Genomic DNA, 23,149 nt, shown 5'->3' on the forward strand with positions numbered 1-23,149 from the left:
TGCCCTTTTTGACTCATGCAGAAAGCAAAACCAACAAAGCTAACATGTACTCAGTTGCATCCTAACATTTTTTAAATTACATGGTCCAAAGGTATCTACTTAACAGGTACAGTAATGATTTTTTTAAACTATGGAAAGGGTTGTTGTTTATAAACATGGAAGGGAATGGCTTTTCTGTGTCGTTCCGTTGCAGGTCCAGACCAGTGGATTTCATCATCAGCTGTGGGGCACACTTACATGCTAACTCCTGCTCCCTTCCTGGAGAAAGGGGTTGCAGACAGAGGACCTTACCCATGTTTTTTCTAATAAAAAAAAAGATGAGGAGTCAACACACGAAAACTAAACAAGGCAAAAATAAAAATAAAAATAAAAGCCAACCCGCCAACCAACAGCAGGAAACTAAGCACACAGATTGAATGGGATAAATTTGCACAGCAGAAACTCATCAAGAGTCTCAAATATTTAGGCTGTAGTCCTAACCCCATGTACCTGGGAATAAGCCCCGTTGTATCCAACAGAATTTACTTGGTTAGGATTTACCGTATTTTTCACTCTATAGGACACACTTTTTCCCCTCCCAAAATTAAGGGGAAATGTGTGTGCGTCCTATGGAGCGAATGCAGGCTCCTTGGGCTTCAGCGATAGCAACGTGAAGCCTCCGAAGCGCAGAGGGAGCGCTACCTCCGCGCTCCGGAGTTTATGCGTTGCTTTCGCTGAAGCCTGGAGAGCGAGAGGGGTCGGTACACACCGACCCCTCTTGCTCTCCAGGCTTCAGGGATAGCCGCCTGAAGCCAGGGGCGCCGACTTATAAAAAATATTGGGGGGGCGGGGGCCCATACTGACTTATAAAAAATATTGGGGGGGCCCAAGACCTCCAAACCGCTGCTGCTGGGGCAACGAAAGGGGCGAGCCCCGGGCTGCCCCGACCTTAAGTGAACCTGTGAGGGCCCGCCCTTTGCGGCAGCCGATTGGCTGCCGCCGTGGGCGGTGAATATTAATGAGCTAGGGGGAATCCCCGCTTCTCGCGGGGCTGGCGTCTGCCCCGCGAAATTGTTGATGGGTCGAGAGCCCGCAACCCCACCCCATCTCTAGATCGGGAGTGGCTTTGTTTTAACTCATTACTGAATGCATTTTAAAAGGTAACTATCGTCAAACAAGGAAAATAAAAAATACCAACATAATTTTGTGATTTTACAAAGCATAATATAACTAATAATTTTCTTAAATTATTGGGGGGCAGAGCCCCCCCAAATGAATTTTTAAGGAGGCTTGGGCCCCCTCAGGCCCCATGGAGTCGGCGCCTATGCCTGAAGCAAGACTCTCCCGGCTTCAGCGAAAGGAACCCAAAGCCTTTGGAGCGCAGCGCAAGGTCCCACTGCGCTCCGAAGGCTTCAGGTGGCTATCCCTGAAGCCTTTGGAACGCAGCGGGAACTCGCGCTGTGCTCCAAAGGCTTTGGGTTCCTTTCGCTGAAGCCGGGAGAGCAAGACTCTCCTGGCTTCAGCAGAGAGGGAGAGCTGTGCAGCGCCCCTTCAGCGAAGTGGGAGGAGAAATGGAAGTGGCTCCGTTTCTCCTGCCTCTTCGCTGAAGGGGCGCTGAGCAGAGAGGGGGAGATTTTTTTTCTCTTGTTCTCCCCCTCTAAAACAAGGTGCGTCCTATGGCCAGGTGCGTCGTATAGAGCGAAAAATACAGTACATGGTTAGGATTGCACTGTAAACTGCTGTGGAAATGGCATCTTTTAAATATGCTTTTTGTGGGGCAGGGCTCCTCCAGATAAACCAATGAATAAAAGGGTGGCCAGCAGCACCATGCCTGTCCCTTCCCAGTTGTCTCTTCGCACAATGCACAGCTACCCAGACGCAGCCTTCCCTCCGAAGAGCCATTTCCAAAGGAAGAATTGGTCCAGTTCCTTGCAGTAGCCAGTGAGTTGTGCTATGCTCACTTCCACACTATACTTCTAAAGCACATGGTTTCTCTCAAAGTATCCTGGGAACTATAGTTTGATAAGGGTACTGGGATATTGCAGCTCTGTCAGGGGTAAACTACAGTTCCCAGGATCCTCTGGGGGAAGGCGTGTGCTCTAACGGTATTGTGTGGATGTGTCCTTAGTCTACGTGAATTCAAACTGTTGCTCAGTCCTGGGTAGCTTCAGCCAGTCACCCTTGTTCAGCCTAAGCTACTTTGCAAGATGGTTTTGAAGGCAAAGTGTAGGTCTTGTCTGCTGGCATCTGGGATCATTGTAGGCAGGACAGGATTAAAATACAGTGGTACCTCAGGTTAAGTACTTAATTCGTTCCGGACGTCCGTTCTTAACCTGACACTGTTCTTAACCTGAAGCACCACTTTAGCTAATGGGGCCTCCTGCTGCCGCCGCGCCGCCGGAGCACGATTTCTGTTCTCATCCTGAAGCAAAGTTCTTAACCTGAGGTACTCTTTCTGGGTTAGCGGAGTCTGTAACCTGAAGCGTCTGTAACCTGAAGCGTATGTAACCCGAGGTACCACTGTACAGCTCAAATATATGTTGCCTTTGGTGGCCGAAGCACAAAACTTTTGTTATGTACTGTATTGAAGTTCTCACACAACTTTTATTCGGCTTTTGAGTAAATAGAACACATAATAGTTCAACTCCTTCTTTCCCAACACGCCACAAAGCTCTCCAGAGCCTGGAGTGGACAGCGTTTGGTAGCAGCAGTGGTAGGGGATACAACTGAAATGACTATTTCCCACTTTGTCAGCATGTTCCCTGGGCTGGGTAGTCCCCATTTTTGCCTTCCTGGCTGCATTCTCTCTCTCTCTATGTGTGTGTGTGCTTTTTTTTTAAAAGGCTTTAATGTCATGCTGGAAAATCAATTTGAGGTCAGGAGCGCATGCCACTGTGATCTTTGATTTCTTTTTCCTTCCACCAATCACTGCTCTCCCCGCCGCCACCGTCCCCCCCCCCAACTTCAGATGCACAAAAAACTAAACACTTCCAAATGTTAGCAAAGCGCAGACTCCAAATGACCACAAGAGCTGCTGTATCTTTAATTAGTGGCTTTTTCTTTTCCTAACTAAGGAGAAAATACAAGCAAAGGGAAGGCTCATTGGCTCCAAAGCAAGGTCTCCTGTGTCAGGCAGAGGGGATGAGGGTGATCATAAAGAGAGGGAGAGAGAGGAGGGGGGGAAATGTTATATTGGTTAGTGCTGCTCATACATGGTGACTCTGGATAGGAACAACCAAGAGACTTTCAGTTCATGTTAAAATAGAAGGGAACAGTCCCCCAGGAAATTCAGCTGAAATGTGCCAAATATACTACGGAAATTATTATTGCTGCTATGCTACTAATATCCCATGAGTAATCATTATTATTACCTGTGAGAAGAGTCAAGTTGGCTTCCCCCAAAGAATCCTGGGAACTGTAGTTTACCCCTCATAGAGCTATGATTCCCAGCACCCTTAACAAACCACCTTTACCTTTTTACATGCTTTAAATGTGATTTAAAATACACGGTGCAGGTGTGACTTACACTGGGGAGAATCCCTGCTTGGCCAGGACATTGCTTAGACCTATTTATTTATTTAAAATATGTATAAGCTGCTTTTAAGCATAAATACCCTCTCAAGCCTCAAAATAAGCCCCCAAATGCAAGAAAACCATAGTACTAAAAATGAAAAACAGATAGGAACCATCCATAACACTAAAAACACAGCCAGCCCAATGAAAGCACAGAGTTTCTCTAAAGTATCTCTACTAAAACAATGTTATAAATTCAGCAAGCTTATAAAGAGAATGCAGTAGAAAATAAACAAGCCTTCAGGACCTTTTCAAAAGACCTGCAGTGACATAGTCCTCTTGGCAGAGCTTTCCACAAATGCCCAAAGACATACCCTCCAACATTTCTCCGATGGAAATAGGGATGTCCCATTCCATAATGATAATTTGACTGTTTCTGTCCCACACATCTTACTGGGTTGCCCCAGCCACTCTGGGCAGCTTCCAACATATATAAAAACATAACAAAACATTAAACATTTTAAAAAACTTCTCTATACAGGATTGCCTTCAGACAGCTAGAGGGTCGGATAACTCCGTACCCTCCAACATTTCTTCAGTGAAAATTGGGACTTCCTAAGGAGAAAGGGGAAATTCTGGGATCAAATCAGAAACCAGGACGGCTTCTCTAAATCAGGGATGTCCCTGGAAAATAGGGATACTTAGAGGGTCTGCAAAGAGCTCTGCTTCCTGATGCCTGCCCAACCCACTAGGGCAGTTACCCTAGTGGTTGCTGACCAAGAGGTGAAAGGAAGGTGTTGATCCCACACCATTTAAGGCAGCAACGGAGAGCTTGTGATCTGTCCCACACCCCGATATTGTTAGTGGATACGCAGCCAGACCAGAAGCTGGCACCCTAACAACCAGTTGAACTGATTCAACATGGAGGTCACATGTTCTGACCACTTAGTCGTGTGTTCCCCCCCACTTGGGTGGACACATGCTGCACCTCTTGCAGTCACTAAACCATATTTGGGACGCGGGTGGCGCTGTGGTGTAAACCACTGAGCCTCGGGCTTGCCGATCAGAAGGTTTGAATCCCCACAACGGAATGAGCGCCTGTTGCTCGGTCCCTGCTCCTGCCAACCCAGCAGCTCAAAAGCACGCCAAAAAGTGCAAGTAGATTAATTGGTACCGCTCCGGCAGGAAGGTAAACGGTGTTTCCGTGTGCTGCTCTGGTTCGCCAGAAGCGGCTTAGTCATGCTGGCCACTTGACCCGGAAAAACTGTCTGCGGACAAATGCTGGCTCCCTCGGCCTGTAAAGCGAGATGAGTGCTGCAACCCCAGAGTTGTTCGTGACTGGACTTAACTGTCAGGGGTCCCTTTACCTTTAAACCATATTTAAAGGCAACCCCATGTAGAGCACATGGCAGTAGCCCAGCCTGGGTGTCACCGGTCCATGGAAAACTGAAGATCACTGGGTAACCTTCGTCCAGTCACTATTTTTTCACAGGGGTGTTGTTGAGGATAAACGGGGAGAACTATGTACAGCACTCTGAGATCATTGGAAGAATGATGGGACATAAATGTAAAAATATCATTTGCCATTTTAGCCTCTCAACAGCCCTGCAATGTAGATTAGGAGATAGCAATTAGCCCCAAACCACCGAATGAACTAAGAAGCGGCTGATTTGAATTCTAATCTCCCTGTACACTGTGGGCAGAGTTCAGCTCTGCAGGATCGATCAATCTATTCCTACTTACAAGAATCCCAGGATCCACAGACTGGAGCTAGGCTACATACAGGTACACGCTGCCCCCTCAAAGAATTCTGGGCACTGTCATTTGTTAAGGGCTGCTAGAAATTGCAAGTCTTCTGTGAATTGTAAACGGCAGTGTCCAGAATCCCTGGGTGGAAAACATGTGCTTCAAATGGACTTTAAGGGCATGGCATGTATGCAGTCCCAGGTACAAAACAATGTGCATGTGTGTTGTGTGTGTGCATGTGTGATGGAGCCAGATGTGACCTGCATATACAGGTACAAAATCTACAACTGAGTTACCGCAGATCAAAACCTTTAGCCCAGTTTAGAAGGGAGGAGGAGCCTCTTTGTTGCTGTGATTGTTCCTGAGAGTTTTTTTTAACAAAAGAAGCCCTTGTTGATTCTGTGCAAATCATGCACCGCCAATCCACCACCACTGGTCAGTTCCATGAGCATCTTCCTTCTGTGCTTCCCCCCACCACATACCTCAGCCTTCCTATGAAGAAATATGATGTTTAATTTAATAATCTCTTCTAATCTGAACCCACTGCCTCTTCCTCTTAACAGCTTTTCTCTAGGATGAACATACCCAGAGCGTCTTATTTGTCTTCAGGTCCTCTGTTCTCCTGGAAGCTCCCTTCTGAATCTTTGGACACATCTTCCTGGAACTGTGATGCCAAAACAGCATTAGTAGCAAAAGCTCCAGGCAGCTGCAGATGACAACTTTTAAACTGGCCCTGCTGCCACATTTATTTTCTTTTCTTTTCCAAACAGCCACCTGATGTACATGGATTTAGATTGCACGAACCTGCTTTCTACTCTTGTTTCTGCTTTATTATGCATTTTGTGTTCTCATTTTGCATTTCTGTGATCTTCAGATGAGGGGCGGTACACAAATTTAACAGATAATAAAATAATAGTAATAATCCTTCTACTTTGCTTGGCCGAGACCACGGAAGAGTTCAGCTAGAGAGGGTTTCCTCACTCCTGAGATGTTCTTTTCTTTTGAAAAGTTTTTTTTATTACTAAAGATTTTCTTGTGTAACAAGCAAAGAAAGAAAGAAAGAAAGAAAAGTACATATAGTATCTCCACTTTTGATTCATAGAGTCTTTTTCACAATCCATTTACATTCAGTATGAGACTGCTGGAACCTGGGACTCTCTGTACTCAATCTCCCACTGAACAATGGCCCAAGAAATTGCAAAGGTTTCCCTAGAAGGTAGATCAAGCCAAGTTTCGCCTGCTAAGTGTCTACATACAGTGGCGTAGCGTGGGGGGTGCAGGGGGGGCCGACCACACCGGGCGCAACACCTGGGGGTTAGGGTTAGGGGGCGCAAATCCACGGGTTAGGGGGCGCAAATTACTTGCCTTGCCCCGGGTGCTGACAACCCACGCTATGCCACTGTCTCCATATCAAGTCTGGCCGGCACAAAAGAAATGAAAAAGAAAAAAAGCCAGCTGAGGAATATCCTTGCCAATCAACACAAACAATTGTATTTGTGCTATGGCATTACTGATTATGCCAAGTGGCTCGCTCAGTCCCAAGGCGGAGAAGATGAAAACATAAAAAGCTGGTCTGCTTCACATGGCTGTTGTAAGGAATACAGAAAGGTTGTAGATAATCAGTTTTCAGGTGCAATCACAGTGCAACTTTGGCTGAGAGCCCAACATTGCTCACCGATGGAGCCACCTTGCGGAAGCCATGCCTGCTTGGGTCTTGTCAGAGCCTGAATGGAAGACTGCCTGGGAATCACAGCTTCACTGCCTTAAAATTCCACAATGGAAGAAATGTAGGATAATCGATGTACTTAAAAAAAAATTAAACCATCTTCGGTGCCAATCGGCAAAAAGATCTACCGAAAGAAATATACAGTGGTACCTCAGGTTACATACACTTCAGGTTACAGACTCCGCTAACCCAGAAATAGTACCTCGGCTTAAGAACTTTGCTTCAGGATGAGAACAGAAATTGCGCTCCAGCAGCGCGGCGGCAGCAGGAGGCCCCATTAGCTAAAGTGGTGTTTCAGGTTAAGAACAGTTTCAGGTTAAGAATGGACCTCCGGAACGAATTAAGTACTTAACCCGAGGTACCAATGTACTACGATGAATAAATCTGTTTATTAGTCATTGGAGCTGCAATCTTAGAATCACAGAATTGGAGAGCTGGAAGGGACCCCAGGGGTCATCCAGACCGACCCATTGCAATGCACGAATCCTGCCCACAGCCATCCCTGGGTAGATCTGCCTCTGGTAGCTTTCTTAGCTACCTGTCCTGCTTGGCCACTTCCCCGCTCCCCTCTTGGACCCTGTCTTCCCTTCTTTACCTTTCCAACTTTTCGCCCTTTGCTCCTTTTCCTTCCTCCCTGTGCTTTTGTTTCCCCATTCTTCTCTTTTTAATCCCTCTCTGTGCCTGCTCCCCTCCTCTTTTTCTCCCTCCAAAGTCTGGGGGAAGGAGGGGGGGGTGGTGGTGGAGGAGGAAAACCCAATCTGAAGATGTTGACTACATCCCCTTCTGCACCACAGTTCCTCCTCTTTTATTGGATACTAGCGGGTCCTCAAAGGCTCCCAGGCTGTAATTAGAGGGTGGATCTTGTAAAGCAGAGGAGCGCTCGCTCTCTCTCTCTTCCAACTACAGACCAGCTCTCTCTCTCTCTCTCTTTCTCTCTCTCTCTCTTTTGCTTGTCTCTCTCCTTCCTCCTCAAAACTCCGCAGCAAACCCCTCAGGCTGGGACAGCGATGGCATCGCCAGTGCTGGAGGTGATCTCGCTGCTGTGCGGGATCAGGGGCCCCAGAGAGCCCTGACTTGAAGAAGCAAGAGGGATCTTTTGTCAGACCAGGTGGAAACCAAAACCCAGAGACCTCAAGGAGCTGAGGAAAAGTAAGGAGCAATTTTACGTCTGTTCCCTCCACCCACCCACCCGTTCCCTCCTCCGTTTCCTTTTATAAATGGGTATTTGCAGCTTTCTAAATAACGCAACAGGCAGAACCTGGAGTTTAAGGGGTTGGGGGGAAGGTGTGCAATTGTGCACAATAAAAGCGAGAGTCGATCAGAGGTTAGCAAAATAGAATAAGGATGTTTTTTTTTGCCTGAACTTTTATATAGAGTCCATTTGATGGTCTAGGGGTACAGCTCTCCTGAGCTGCCTAGTATTTGTCATCTGTATTTAGTTTGTCATGAAGGGATACTTGGAAAAAAACACAAAAACCAACTATTCCATTTCCTGATGTGTGTTTATATGTGTGTTGTTATTTCCTCATCACCAGCAGCACAAAAAAAAGATTAAATGGACTGCAAATGTTTCACCAATCTGATTTTGAAAGAGAGGAGTTTTGTTCCAGAGAAATTGATTCTGTTTTGAGATATCTTTTCCCCCTCCATAGCTTCTGGAGCGAGGATTGAGAAACACGCAGAAGAAAACCGACTGTTCAGCCACTGTATTCACAAATATTTAGGTTTCGGCTGAGGACAGAATCTTAGTTCAGGGCTATTTTCAGATTTTATTGGCTACAGATATTTTCTTTCCCCCCATCCTGCTCTTCTGTTTACAACTTTGTTATTAAGATTTGTGGGTGGCTTATATATATATATATATATCTCCAGTCATGATGCAAAGTAAAGGTTTGGGTTTTGAGGACCTGAAAGGGTTAAGATGATAACAAGCCATTTTAATTAAAAATGGAACTAATGATTGACTGGAAAATAAAACCAGCACTGAGCAGTTCTTTTTTTTTCTTTTTCTAAAGGAACGGCAAGTTGTTTGAAGTTTGATTTTTTTAAAAAAAAAAAAAAGTTGTGAGCAATACAGTCTGGAAATAGGTGCATTAATAAGGTCATGTTCCACATTAAAGAAAAGCCTAGAGACAGACGCCCCTTCCTTCAAGGCTAAAATGTGCAACTTTGGGAAATGGAGAAGAAGGGGCGATGGACTTCATCAAGGTTCAAGCATTTGAACGGCCACGATTCCATTCTTAGATTTTGTCTTAGGTGCTCCAAGTTAAAAAGAACGGCTTGTTTCAGGGAACTAAATAAAATTATCTTGTAAGTATTAGGACTCTTAAGTGATCACTAAAAACATTTTAAGTCCACGTTTAGTGGACATTTTAAGTCCACCAAAAAAATTGCACATTTAACTAGCTCTGGCATAGAAGATGGTTCTGTGAAGGATCCTTGTACATACACACACATTTTGAAATAATGGTATGAATCGTTGAAACAACTCAAGCCATTCAGAAATCTGATTTTACTTATCAGGATTATGTCGGCATGGTTGGTCCATTTGGCTAAACCATCTCCCTCCTTTCCAGAGGTTATTCTGCGCATTTCAAACACCAATAATCCTTAGCATCCATACAACAACCCTGTAAGCTAGGCTAGTATTATTTAACCTCTGAGTCGAAGTTGGGGATCTGGGGCTGAGTGATAGCAGCTTGCCCAAAATGGACGTAAGATTTAAGCGGGAGTTTTTCCTGTCCCACGCAGATCAGCTCCTCAGCGTCTCTAAACTCTGCAAGGAAGGAGTTCTTAGTGCTCAGTTGAGGGAGCAGGCCAAACGTTTAAGTATAAACCAGCAACATGCAACAGGAGACGCATAGACTGTCTCTAGTCCACGGGCTGATGGTGGTGATCCATTTTTGGTTCACGGAAGCGCCAGATTACTTGTTGCTGAAGATCATAGTATCTCTGCCGAAACTCAACCTAATTAAGAGCTGGCTCCAAGATTTTGTGAGTCCTGGTTCACAGCATGCTCAGCGCCTCCTACCTGAAAAGAGTGAGATACCCTAGATCTCCTGCGAAGTGGAGATGGTACTGTTGTTAGGATGGTGGTCCTTCTGCTGGTCTTGGTGACCTGACAAATGCCCACCATTGCCACCTTCTGTGGCTGCTCCTGCCTTGAACAACCAGTGAGGGTTTTTTGAACATCTGGTGTCTTGCACTGCATCAAGTCATTGGTCTTTATAACCCCAGAGCTGTCTGCTCAGGCTGGTGGTTTCTCTCAGGCAAGGCTTTCCCCCAGAACTTGCTACCCGATCTGATCATGAGCTGGAGACATGGAGGACATCGAGTACACCTTCCGAGTATCCCTGTTTTCCAGGGAAAGTTCCGGATTTGCAGAAGCCATCCCAATTTCTGATTTGATCCCGGAATGTCCCGCTTTTCCTTCGGACATCCCTGTTTTCATTGGAGAAATGTTGGAGGGTATGGAGTTATGCGACCCCTGAGCCAAGGAGATAAGTAACTACAGTCGTACCTTGGTTTTCAAACAGCTTAGTTCACGAACAACTTGGAACTCGAATGCCACAAACTTGGAAGTAGGTGTTCCGGTTTGGGAACTTTGCCACAGAAACTGAACGTCCAGCACAGCTTCCACTGCTTCTGATTGGCTGCAGGACGCTCCTGCTGCCAATCAGAAGCCCCGCCTTGGTTTTCAAACATTTCAGAAGTCGAACGGACTTCCGGAACACATTTTGTTTGAAAAACAAGGTACAACTGTATAAAACTTTTAGAAGATATCTGAAGGCAGCCCTGTACAGGGAAGCTTTTTTAATGTTTAATGTTTTATTATGTTTTTATATCTGTTGGAAGCCGCCCGGAGTGGCTGGGGCAACCCAGTCAGATGGATGGAATATTATTATTATTATTGTTGTTGTTGTTGTTGTTGTTGTTGTTGAATAGGGCATCCCTATTTTCATTGGAGAAATGTTGTAGCGTATGTGAATGTGGGCCATGTCCACAGCACACATTTAAAGCGCATTAACTTCTCCTAAGGAATCCCGAGAACTGTTGTTTGTTACATGTGCTGGGAATTATCGCTCTTTGACGGGGAAACTAGGGTTCCCAGGATTATTTGTGAAAAGTCATATGCTTTAAATATATGGTGTGGGTGTGACCTAGGGACCATCTATGTGCAAACACATACTCTTCCAGTGAGCTAGGGACCCTCCCATCGATATTCCCCCATTTCAACGTGAGGTGAACAATTTACTTTGGAGAAGAGTCCTTCAATAGCAGAAATTGTTCTTTTTGCAAGGGAGTTAACTGGTGGTTGAAAGTGGCTTTGTTCTCTTGGTGTCCGTGGGGCTAAATCAGCCGCTGTGGTAAATTGCCCTTATGTTAAGGCTGGTTTTGCTTTACTGGAACCAATGGTAGCAATGTGAAGTAGCTTCTCTCTGTAATGAACTAGATGATAAAAAAATTAAATCACTGCAGTGGAACCAAGAAAACCCTCTGCTTCAACACCGATTTCAGGCAAAACTAGACATTTTACTTATTATCGCATTAATATGCCACTTTTTCTCCAAGAAGCTCAAGGTGGTGTTCATATCTCTCCCTCTCTTCATATCATCTTCACAACAACCCTGTGAGGGAGATTAGGCTGGGAGCGAGTGACCCAGTTAGCTTTATGGCTGAGGGAGGATTTGAAATGCTGGTTTCCCATCTTCTTATTAAACCTGACACGGTTTAGTGGGTTTGTGTGGGTTTTGCTGCCTGTCAGGCAGCGTGTGAACTGGTTTGGACTGTGCTATTGGAAGAAAAAGGCCTTTAACCCTTTACGCTGCAATGGTACTAATCTAACTGGGTGGGTATGCGGTTCCACACCTGATGTTTGCTTCCATCGGCAGCACTCCTGTCAAATTCCTTGTGAATAAGACACAGTGCCCTCCAGGATAGCACAGTCTGGGTCTGAAGTGTGTCTTGAGGGAGGGGGTGATGGAAGTGGCAGGCCCAAGTGGGGTCTTCTTCCCCAGTACAGCTTTGGGATTGTGCCCCACAGAGTGTCCACGAAACAGTCTTCTCAAAAGCAGCACATCATTCTAAATTTTGTTTTGCATTCTGCGCCTGGATCCTTCTGGGCAGACTTCCTCAACCTCAGCCCTCCAGATGTTTTGGGACTACAACTCCCATCATCCCTGACCACTGGTCCTGTTAGCTAGGGATCATGGGAGTTGTAGGCCAAAACCCCGAGGTTGAGGAAGCCTGTTTTTGGGGTTCCGATGCTAACCATATGAGTTGCGCAAACCCTTTCAGGTTTCTAAAGATATATGCAGGTTCAATCCTTCCAACCCTACAATTCTATGATTACCGTTGCTGCATCTGCTAGGCTTGTCTGCCTGGGAGTTGCTGTCATGGTATTTCTTCTAACGTCCCATGGGTTACTGAGGTCCAGGCGTTCTAGAGCAGTCTTCTGCTGCCCTGCCTTAGATATATGTGGAAGGCTCATGAGGAGGGAGATCAGAAAGAGACTGACTCTTGGGGATATATCACCTAATTAGGACTAATACCTACCATCTCCTTTGAATTTACCACTTTCTGAAATGTTCCCTCATGAAAATAAACACTGGTATTATTTTTGGGCTGTTTGTAACCTGCCTCAGCAACACATTGAAGGGCAAGGTAAAATAAGAAACACTGATTTATTTCATAAAATGTATACACCGTGTGACTGTAAAAAATAAAACCTCAAAGCAGTTTACAAAAAAGAGAGAACAATAAAATCAATATACGGAGGGAACCAGTTTTGCCACCCCTATATGTGTAGCCTGTTCTCCGCCCAAGGGTCTCAGGGCAGCACACAGTAAAAATTAAAGTACGGTAATAATTAACCATAAAAATAAGCCACGCAGTATTGCAAAATTTATAACAATCACAGATAAATCAGACAGCAGAAGCAAATGATCACCATGTATTTCACCCCTCCTCAAAAGGTCTAGGCAAACCGGTGCATCTTTAAGAAAGCATGCAAAAAAAGAATCAGGTTGTCCATTTGGTCATTGTCCATTTAGTCCACACACTCCTGAGAGTGATGGCCACCAACCTGGATTAGTCAAATTCGTGCACAGTAAGGCTATCAACGGCTACTAAACCTGATGGCTACGTTCTGCTCCAACTGTTGCAGGCAATATGCCACTAAATGCCAGGTGCTGTGCTAAGTGTTTCCTTAAGGCTCAGGTTGTGACCACCACCGATCAAATTGCAAGGGGAAAGTGGCTACTTACCTGGTGGAAAGCAATGTGGCATCCAGATGCTAAACCACCGCACAGCTGGCACCTGGATGGCTCCAGACTCCCCACTCCTGTGATAGATAGAGGTGCATATGGTGATGAATGGTGCGGAGGAAGAGAAGTGGGAGAAGGCCCCTCCCTTTCCCTCAATACTTGAACTTGGGGCTTAGCCTCACTTACGCTTAGCTGTTGCTCATCGCTGCTCCCCACCTGACTCAGGGGAAACTGTTCTTTAGTGCTCAATCGGAGCAAACAGCAATATTGATTTTCTCTGGATTGACATTTTCTCCAATTTAGCACTAAAGATTGGGTTTTCCCTGGGAAAGGAGCGGAGCAAGGAGGAAACTGCTTGGACCCTTGTCTTATGGGCACAGGACAAGTGGAAATGCTCACCAAATCAAATTGCCCGGCAATGGCAGAGGTCAAGGTAAAGATAAAGGGACCACTGACCATTAGGTCCAGTCGTGGCCGACTCGGGGGTTGCGGCGTTCATCTCGCTTTATTGGCCGAGGGAGCCGGCGTACAGCTTCTGGGTCATGTGGCCAGCATGCCTAAGCCGCTTCTGGCGAACCAGAGCAGCACATGGAAACGCCGTTTACCTTCCCGCTGGAGTGGTACCTATTTATCTACTTGCACTTTGACGTGCTTTCGAACTGCTAGGTTGGCAGGAGCAGGGACCGAGCAACGGGAGCTCATCCTGTGGCGGGGATTCGAACCGCCAACTTTCTGATCGGCAAGTCCTAGGCTCTGTGGTTTAACCCTTAGGTAATTTTTAGGTGCCTGTCACTGTTTTGTGGAAGGGATTCAGGTGCATCCCGTAAAATTTAGGCTTGTGCAATTGAAGCAGATTAAAGTGTTCTGCCTTCTCCTTGGTGTGCATGGATTGACTGACTGGAGGCACCTAGAACAACTTCCCTGATCTGACTGTCCCATGAAACCTTGCTTTCTTCTCACGCACTCTGTGGTCTGAGTTGTATAGGCAGATAATGGTCGTTGGCCCTGTATTTGGGGCCTAGGTTTGACTAGGGAGCCACCGCCATTTTTATCCCTTTCATCTCCTATGATTATGTGATTCTGATGAAGGAAGGAAGCCTCTTTGAACTCACTGGGATTTACTTCAAAGGGGACATGCTTGGAGGATGGGTCAGGAAATCTGATTGAAACTCACTAGATGGTTGAGGTAAACATAGTCCTGGGAATCTGGTCTGCTATGAAGTGACGGTAGAGGAAGGGATAATTTGGAGAAGAAAAGAATACATGCAGAGACCTTGTGGGAAGCCCTTGCAGATGACCACAGTGTTTGGAGACAGTCAGTCAGGTTGTGCATCAATAATAATAATAATAATAATAATAATTTATTATTTGTACCCCGCCCATCTGGCTGTGTTTCCCCAGTCACTCTGGGTGGCTTCCACAAAGACCAAAAATACACTAATATGTCATACATTAAAAACTTTCCTGAACAGGGCTGCCTTAAGATGTCTTCTGAATGTCAGGTAGTTGTTTATCTCTTTGACATCTGATGGGAGGGCATTCCACAGGGCAGGTGCCACTACCGAGAAGGCCCTCTGCCTGGTTCCCTGTAGCTTAGCTTCTCGCAATGAGGGAACCGCCAGAAGACCCTCGGAGCTGGACCTCAGTGTCTGGACAGAATGATGGGGGTGGAGACGCTCCTTCAGGTATATCCATAGCAGTGACCAGAAGAGGAATGACCGCTGGGAGGAGCACAGAGAGAAGAAATGCCATTGCACATCTGCAGCAGTACCATCAGTAGTAAAGGTAAAGGTAAAGGGACCCCCAACCATTAAGTCCAGTCGTGGCCGGCTCTGGGGTTGCGGCACTCATCTCGCTTTATTGGCCGAGGGAGCCGGCATACAGCTTCCGGGTCATGTGGCCAGCATGACTAAGCCGCTTCTGGCGAACCAGAGCAGCACACGGAAACGCCATTTACCTTCCCGCCAGAGCAGTACCTATTTATCTACTTGCACTTTGACATGCTTTCGAACTGCTAGGTTGGCAGGAGCTGGGACCGAGCAACGGGAGCTCACCCCGTCGCAGGGATTTGAACCGCCGACCTTCTGATCAGCAAGTCCTAGGCTCTGTGGTTTAACCCACAGTGCCACCCTCGTCCCTTACCATCAGTAGAGCTGGGCGATAAATCAAGAAATTCAGATCACTATACCTGTTTCAGACTTTTCCAGCTGCTGATATTTCGCAGCTCCCCAGCCGCCACCAGCACAGTGTGCCTCACTCCTGTCTCCCTGCCTGCCTGTGTTGTGCTGGCGCTGACCGGGGACCTGTGGTGTATCGGCAGCTTGAAAAGTCCACCTGTGCAAAGGCTGCGCACCTGCTGCCTCTCAGCTGATCTTAGCGCGAGGTCGGGGTTTCCTTAAACTGCTCTGCTGAGAGTCTGCCTGCCCCCCAGCTGAGTGGTTTAAGGAAGCCTCTCACCTCCAGCTCCTGAGAGCCAGAGTGTGGGGCTTGATCAGCTGAGAGATGGTGGACATGCAGCCTTCGCAGGATGGGCAGGCGGACTCTTCCTCTTGGTTGGTCACTCCTGAAGCAACTGACTGGCAGGAACAGGTTGCCCGGATGCATGTCTGCCTCCGCCTTCCCCCCATCTCTCCGGCTTCTGGTTTAAGAAAGCTCACACCCCTTCTGACTTGTGTGTGCCAGATTCTTTTGTGGGGGCTTGATCAACTGTGGGGCATGTGAAGCTGCCCGCCCCTCAGTTCACCCAGCCCCCAGCCCGCTCTTGCTCACTTGAGTCAGAGCACTATTGGGTTGGGACGGATCTCAGCTGCTGCTTCTTTCCTTAAAGTGGCAAAGAAGAGGCCGCGGAGATACATTTCCGACATTGTGATATATCAGCAAATTGCGGTGTTTACTTGCTGGCATGGGTGGCACTGTGGGGTAAACCACTGTGCCGCTTGGGTTTGCTGATTGAAAGGTCGGCGGTTCGAATCCCCGCGATGGGGCGAGCTCCCATTGCACGGTCCTTGCTCCTGCCAACCTAGCAGTTCAAAAGCATGCAATGCAAGTAGATAAATAGGTACCGCTCCGGCGGGAAGGTAAACGGCGTTTCAATGCGCTGCTTTGGTTTGCCAGAAGCGGCTTAGTCATGCTGGCCACATGACCCGGAAAAAATTGTCTGCGGAAGCGGACAAACACCGGCTCCCTCAGTCTGTAAAGCGAAATGAGCGCTGCAACCTCAGAGTCGTTCGCGACTGGACTTGATTGTCAGGGGTCCCTTTACATTTACTTTTATGCCACGATGTTAACAACCAGGTATCACCCAGCCCTAACAGCCCGACACCTTCATTTGCCCCGGCCGCAACAAAACATGTCTGTCCGGGATCAGTCTCTACAGTCTGAGCAGGCGCTTTAACCTTCTAACAGTTTGACTCACACTCCTCCATGGTCTCCCAAGATGGATGCCAACCTGAGCATATGGCCATCCTGTCTAGGGCTGATGAAAGTTGAACACCATCTGGAAGGCCATGGATTCCCCATCTCTGATCTTGTCCACTGGATCTTTCCACATTTCAGTATATATATATTACACAGGAGCACAGCTCTTATATATCTGCCTACATAGTTTTTTCTCTTTTGTCCAGAGTGTTCAGCAGTTGATGGTGGCTACAACATCACCCAGATTTAACTGTTCCAAAGAGATTTCCAGCAGAGTAGTCTGTTAAGCTGGCTTTTCTCCTATGGAGGTTAAGCCTGTGTACACACTATGCATTTAAAGCACATTACTTTCCCCAAAGAATCCTAGGAACTGTAGTTTGGTGCTGGGAATTGTAGTTCTGTGAGGGGTTAAACTGCAGTTTCCATGATTCTTTGGAAAAAGTCACGTGCGTTAAATGTTTGGGGTGCACAAAGCAAAACGCTCCTTTATGGCGATTAATAAAATCAATGCCTACAAACATTAAAAAAATTAGAAAAAGTAAAGATAGACCCGCCATTTATGCTGTCTCTTGAGGAAAGAAGCAGAATGACTTTTTAAAAAGCAAAGAAGCAACTGACCTGTGGAACTCCTTGTTACAAGGTTTTGTGAGTTCAGAGATATAAAATAGTGTACCAAAGAGACCACTAAAGGCATGGAATGTAGGACGATAAGGAACTCTTGACCAAAAATGTGAAGAGACAGAAAGCTGTTCTCAAAGATCTGATTTCTGCAAATGGCAGTAAGCAAAGGGAGGAGCAGATCTCTCCCTAAATGTTAACAGTCCACCGAGTGTGATGGATTGTTCTGTCCATCCCTAAGAGAAACCCGTCCTGTTGTGAATTGGAACAGTTGAGCACTGCATAATCATCTCAGTGTGGATCCAAAGAATGCTTTATTTTTCTCAAATAGCAGCCTCTCTCGGCTGCATGGCAAACTGTTTTTGAAATGAAGGGGGAGTTTCGAAAACAATTCGTGATATGGCACGGTGGCCAGCTGTTCAAAGGAAAAGGAGAAAAATAAATTCTGCTGGGGTAGCACAAGGCCCTCGTGTCAACTTAAGCTGCTCTCTGGACCCTGACCTGTGTCATGAATGCATTCATATGAATCGTCCGATTTCTCTGCATTTGAGATGTTGCTCTATCTGTGTTGATGGGCAGCTGAAATTGGGAACTCTGTGCCTGGTGTCGTGATGTAAAAATCCTGTCTGTTGTGTTGTGTTCTGTATGCCAGTCTATTCCCATAGGCAGCGGATCACTTGATTTTGCAAGGCATTGAATGATCAACAGATCCACACATAGGACCCAGTCTTGCTGTGGTGCAGTTCTGCAGTGATAAGTTTTTTTTTGTCTTTTTAAGTCCAAACAAGTAGTGACTGGCCATTTCCCCCCTTTTCTCGGGGCATCTTCTTGTTGTTCACCTTCCTTTTGATTTCTTGAGATGGAGAGCTCCAGGCTGTTTAGGAGGTCAGAGGTCAGAGCGCAGGTGTGAGTCTATTCTCCTCACCCCACACCCCATCCTATAGACACCTCCCTTTGATCTCTTTCTCGCAAATTTCCCAGCACAAAGAGTCGAAGGAATTCCCCAAGGAGCAATGGCACCATCCCTTTTTGCCAAGATTTTAGAAGTGGGTTTATCAACTCACGGGTCACAGACCAAAAATGAGTCAAGAGGATGTGAAAAAGGACGACCTTGTTGTGTTTTGTTTTCCCCAATTCCTTGGCTGTGAGAATTCGGCTGGGTTTTCTACGCGGTACCTGACTCCAGAAAAACAAAGATCAGCATTAAGTGGTCTAGATTCCAGCACAATTGGATGATACTTGAATTAAGTTTCATTCAGGGCAAAGTAACATCGTCTCAAGGAAAGCTAAGGTAGGAATTTTTGCGAGGGTTCGCCCCAGTCTTTAGGCTGGGTGACACAGCCTGCCGCAGATGGTGGATTTTGGGGGAAGCATTAAAGACCAGCACTTTTTATGGGGGGGTACAATTATTTACAGTAATCATATTTATGTTTACTCATGAGTATGTTCCACTGAACTCCCAATTACTGTATAGGGAGCCGTGGTGTTTTTTATTACATTTTACTGCCACTGGAGGGGGCACCATATGACTTCTGGCTCAGTCACCAAACTTTCTTGGGCTTGCCTCTCTCTGAGGACCAAGCAACGCTCTCTCAATCTGGACTCCAAGCAGCGAGGAAAAGCACACACACGCCCTTTTTAAAATGAGAAAAGCTCCTCGTTTCAAGTGTGGATTGTGACTTCATGAGACGGTTGGGTTTTGAACCGTTCCCAAGGAATTTTGGTTACAATCTCAGAACTGGACACAGAGACTTATTTAATACCTAGACAGAGTCCCTACCGTGAGCCAGGAGGAAAGAAGGCTATAGGTAGCATGTGAAGTAACCCCTGTCAGTGTAGAGAATACAGTCGTACCTTGGTTGACAAACACATTGGTACCCGTCTGTTTTGGCTCCCGAACGTCGCAAACTCGGAAGTGACTGTTCTGGTTTGCGAATGTTCTTTGGAAGCCGAACGTCTGACGGGGCTGCCACGCCTTGGTTTCCAAACATTTTGGAAGTCGAACAGACTTGGCTTCCATTCAAATGGCTTCCATTCGACTTCCGAGGTACCACTGTACAGTGGTACCTCGGGTTACATACGCTTCAGGTTACATACGCTTCAGGTTACATACGCTTCAGGTTACAGACTCCCCTAACCCAGAAATAGTGCTTCGGGTTAAGAACTTTGCTTCAGGATGAGAACAGAAATCGTGCTCCGGCGGCGCAGCAGCAGCAGGAGGCCCCATTAGCTAAAGTGGTGCTTCAGGTTAAGAACAATTTCAGGTTAAGTACGGACCTCCGGAACGAATTAAGTACTTAACCTGAGGTACCACTGGACTGAGTTAGGTGGACCTAATGATCTGATTCAGCATAAGGCAGCTTCTTATGAAGAACCTTCTTATGAAGTGGTTTGGCTTTGGTACACAAAATGGCTGGAACCTGGTCAAGAAGAATATGAGTCCTTCTGTACATTATATCAAGTTTCACCACATTCTGTTTCAAAGTACAATACAGAGAACATCCTGTGAGGAGACTAGACAATGCAGTCTCCTCATAAGAAAACTGCAGCTCCGAGGGGGGAACTGTGTTAGACAACCTGCCAGAAAAAAGGCGTAGCATAAATATTGCAGTAAAGTTGCAAATCTATGGCAGGGATAGCCAATGCGGTGCCCTCTAGATGTGTTGGAATATAACCCCCATTATTCTTGACCAATGGCTGGGGTTGATGCGCTTTAAAGCCCACAATTTCTGGGCTTTAGCCTAAGGCTTTTCTATATAAGAGCTTGTAAGCTTGAAAGTTCATTTGCTCAAGGGAGAAAAGTGGCAAAGGATAAGGACCATAGCTCTAAGAACAGACTACAATTTTTTGCATGTAAAAGCCCCAGGTTCAATCCTGAACCTCTCCCAGTTAAAAAGAATGGGAAAGACCTCGGCAGACGAGATGCAGCAAATCAGGATAAAAGAAGGGCATTTTTTCAGCCGAAATTCCAAGGAACTCAGTTGGGCGCCATTTGCATTCTAAGAGAAGGAGAGAGAGGTGTTCATGGTGAGTTACCTCGCTTCTTTTTCTAGAAAAAATAACATGGGGTAAATGGTACAAGGAGAGATGGAACAATGGTCTGCCTCTTAAGACAGCACCTTTTATCTAGGACCTGTAAAAAGGAGGTCTGTGTAGCAGGTTGTGCTGCCTTTCCGTTCCTCTGATCAATAATGATGATAATTTATACCCCACCCATCTGTCTGGGTTTCCCCAGCCACTCTGGACAGCTCCCAACAAAATTAATGATGATGATAATGAAGGGATAAAACATCAGACATTAAAAACTTCCCTAAACAGGGCTGCCTTCAGATGTCTTCTAAAAGTCAGATAGTTGTTTATTTCCTTGACATCTGAAGGGAGGGCGTTCCACAGGGTGGGCGTCACTACTGAGAAGGCCCTCTGCCTGGTTCCCTGTAACCTCACTTCTTGGAATGAGGGAACCACCAGAAGGCCCTCAAAGCTGGACCTCAGTGTCCAGGCTGTATGATGAGGGTGGAGACGTTCCTTCAGGTGTACTGGGCCAAGGCCGTTTAGGGCTTTAAAGGTCTACTGCCTGAACCAAGGATGGGGTGTGAGAGAAAGAGATCTGCTCTGTTGCTGTGTGGCTCAAATATGCCAAATTATACCTGAGCCTCATCAAAGGCTCTCTGAGAAAAGGTTTGCTTCCACTGGAAGTTACCTAATTCTATTCTACCTGCTTTGGATGAGTTGTGCTTTAAAAGGCGGCCTATTCCATTTTAAAAATAAAACAATAGTATGATTTGGGTTCCTTTGGCTGAACAGAATATCTGCCTTTGGTTGTCTGCATCTGCTCTGTGTTGTTCTTCCTTATGTTCATATGGTGTATGGATCCCCCCTTTGTTTCTTTATAATCTTTCAGAGGACATGTGCTGCTTGCAATACAGCTAGAATCTCTGTGCCAAATTCTTGCTGCAGAAGCAACCGGGCTTCTCTCCCCACCCCATCAGGTGGAAAATAGATTCACCTGGGCATATATATAAAGTCCTGATTAGTTCACTAAGATTTACTCCCTTGTAGGTGTGTAGAAAGGGACGTGGGTGGCACTGTGGGTTAAACCACGGAGCCTAGGACTTGCCAATCAGAAGGTCGGCGGTTCAAATCCGCGCAACAGGGTGAGCTCCCGTTGCTCGGTCCCTGCTCCTGCCAACCTAGCAGTTCAAAAGCACGGCAAAGTGCAAGTAGATAAATAGGTACCACTCCGGCGGGAAGGTAAAGGGTGTTTCCGTGCGCTGCTCTGGTTCGCCAGAAGCAGCTTAGTCATGCTGGCCACATGACCCGGAAGCTGTACGCTGGCTCCCTCGGCCTATAGAACGAGATGAGCGCGCAACCCCAGAGTCGGTCACGACTGGATCTAATGGTCAGGGGTCCCTTTACCCTTTACCTTTTTAGGTGTGTAGAAGTTGCCTTTTAACTTACACTGTTGGAAGAAAGACTAGTGAAGTAGTAAAGTTTGTGCTTTTCTTTGGAAATCGGGCATTGGCATATGGGTCCAATTTGTTTTAGCTTAAATGGAAGGGGTCAAGAGGGAAGGGTATGGCCCACTGATACCCAGGAGTCCCTGGAAACCTGAGGCTGGCTCTGCATGCTTCTCTATGTGAAGCGTTTGGAGATTTTGTTGGACATCTGTCAAAACGTCATAAAATCATAGAATTGTACAGCTGGAAGGGAACCCAAGGATCATCTAGTCCAGTCCCCTGCATTGCAGGAATCCTGTCCACAGCCCTCCCAGGGTGGACTCAAACCACCAACCTTCTGGTTAACAACCAGACACACTGGCCCATTGCGCCACAGAAGGGCACATCGTTATAACATGGATCCAGTGTTAGAAATTCCCGGTTCTAGGCGCATTTTGCAACGGGGAATTTCATTAGCATGAGCAGTTTCTGAGCTCTGGGCTCAGTACTGCTGTTAAGATTTTAGATTAAAACTGCAGAGTGGAAGGAAAGGAGCACCTTTTTCTGCCTCCCCTCTTCCAGCTGCTCTCTGCAGACTTGAGAAGAGACCCCCTTAAGAATATTAGGGGGGTGGGCAAGGGAAAGACTAGACCATGTGAAAAATGAACATAATATCTTAGCTGCAGTTCATTCATTTTCAGCTTTGTATTCTTGTTATTAAAAAGGTGCGCCTAGATATTCCGTTGTTGCGCCCATAACCCAGGCTTAAGGTGCCATTTCCCTCCTAGCTTTCATATCTAACACTGCACGGATCCTACCTGAGTCAGGTGAGCCACAAAGTGTAAGTGGCCATATTTATTTTGGGTAAGTTCCCTGTCTGAAAGGCCCATGCTGATTCAATCAGTAGGAAGAGGTTATATCTTCCAATATCCTTCTGTTTGTTGATTGAAAATACAGTGGTACCTTGGGTTACAGATGCTTCAGGTTACAAACGCTTCAGGTTACAGACTCTGCTAACCCAGAAATAGTACCTTGGGTTAAGAACTTTACCTCAGGATGAGAACAGAAACCGCGCGGTGGCAGTTGGAGGCCCCATTAGCTAAAGTGGTGCTTCAGGTTAAGAACAGTTACAGGTTAAGAACGGACCTCCAGAACGAATTAAGTTCTTAACCTGAGGTTCCACTGTAGTGCTGGGAATTCTCTGTCAGAGATCTTTAGGCTCACCCCTGCTACAGAACGATTGTTCCTAAAGGAGACAAAGTGGAACCACTATAGTGCAAAGTGACAAATGGTTCCTTGTGTTCTAGGCAAGAAATGAACTAGACCAGAGGTCACCATTGTGGTGCCCGTGGGTGTAATAGTGCCCTTGAGGTCTTCCCTTGGCACCCACAAAGCCTCTGAGACCCCCTCTCACTGCCCTTGCCCTTTTCTCCCTTAAAAGGGGCATA

General features: G+C 46.4%; 1 long non-coding RNA gene across 1 annotated transcript in view; it reads left to right on the forward strand.

Moving 5' to 3' along the window:
- The first annotated feature begins 2,263 nt into the window (after positions 1-2,263).
- LOC309334636 overlaps positions 2,264-23,149 on the forward strand; it is a 115,344-nt gene continuing 94,458 nt past the window's right edge. The window contains exon 1 of the long non-coding RNA XR_014153215.1: positions 2,264-2,493. This is a non-coding gene — a long non-coding RNA (uncharacterized lncRNA). The remainder of the gene's footprint in view (positions 2,494-23,149) is intronic.

This window comes from Podarcis erhardii (assembly GCF_964252035.2).
Source record: "Podarcis erhardii genome assembly, chromosome: 2".
In the NCBI taxonomy this organism is placed as follows: domain Eukaryota; kingdom Metazoa; phylum Chordata; class Lepidosauria; order Squamata; family Lacertidae; genus Podarcis; species Podarcis erhardii.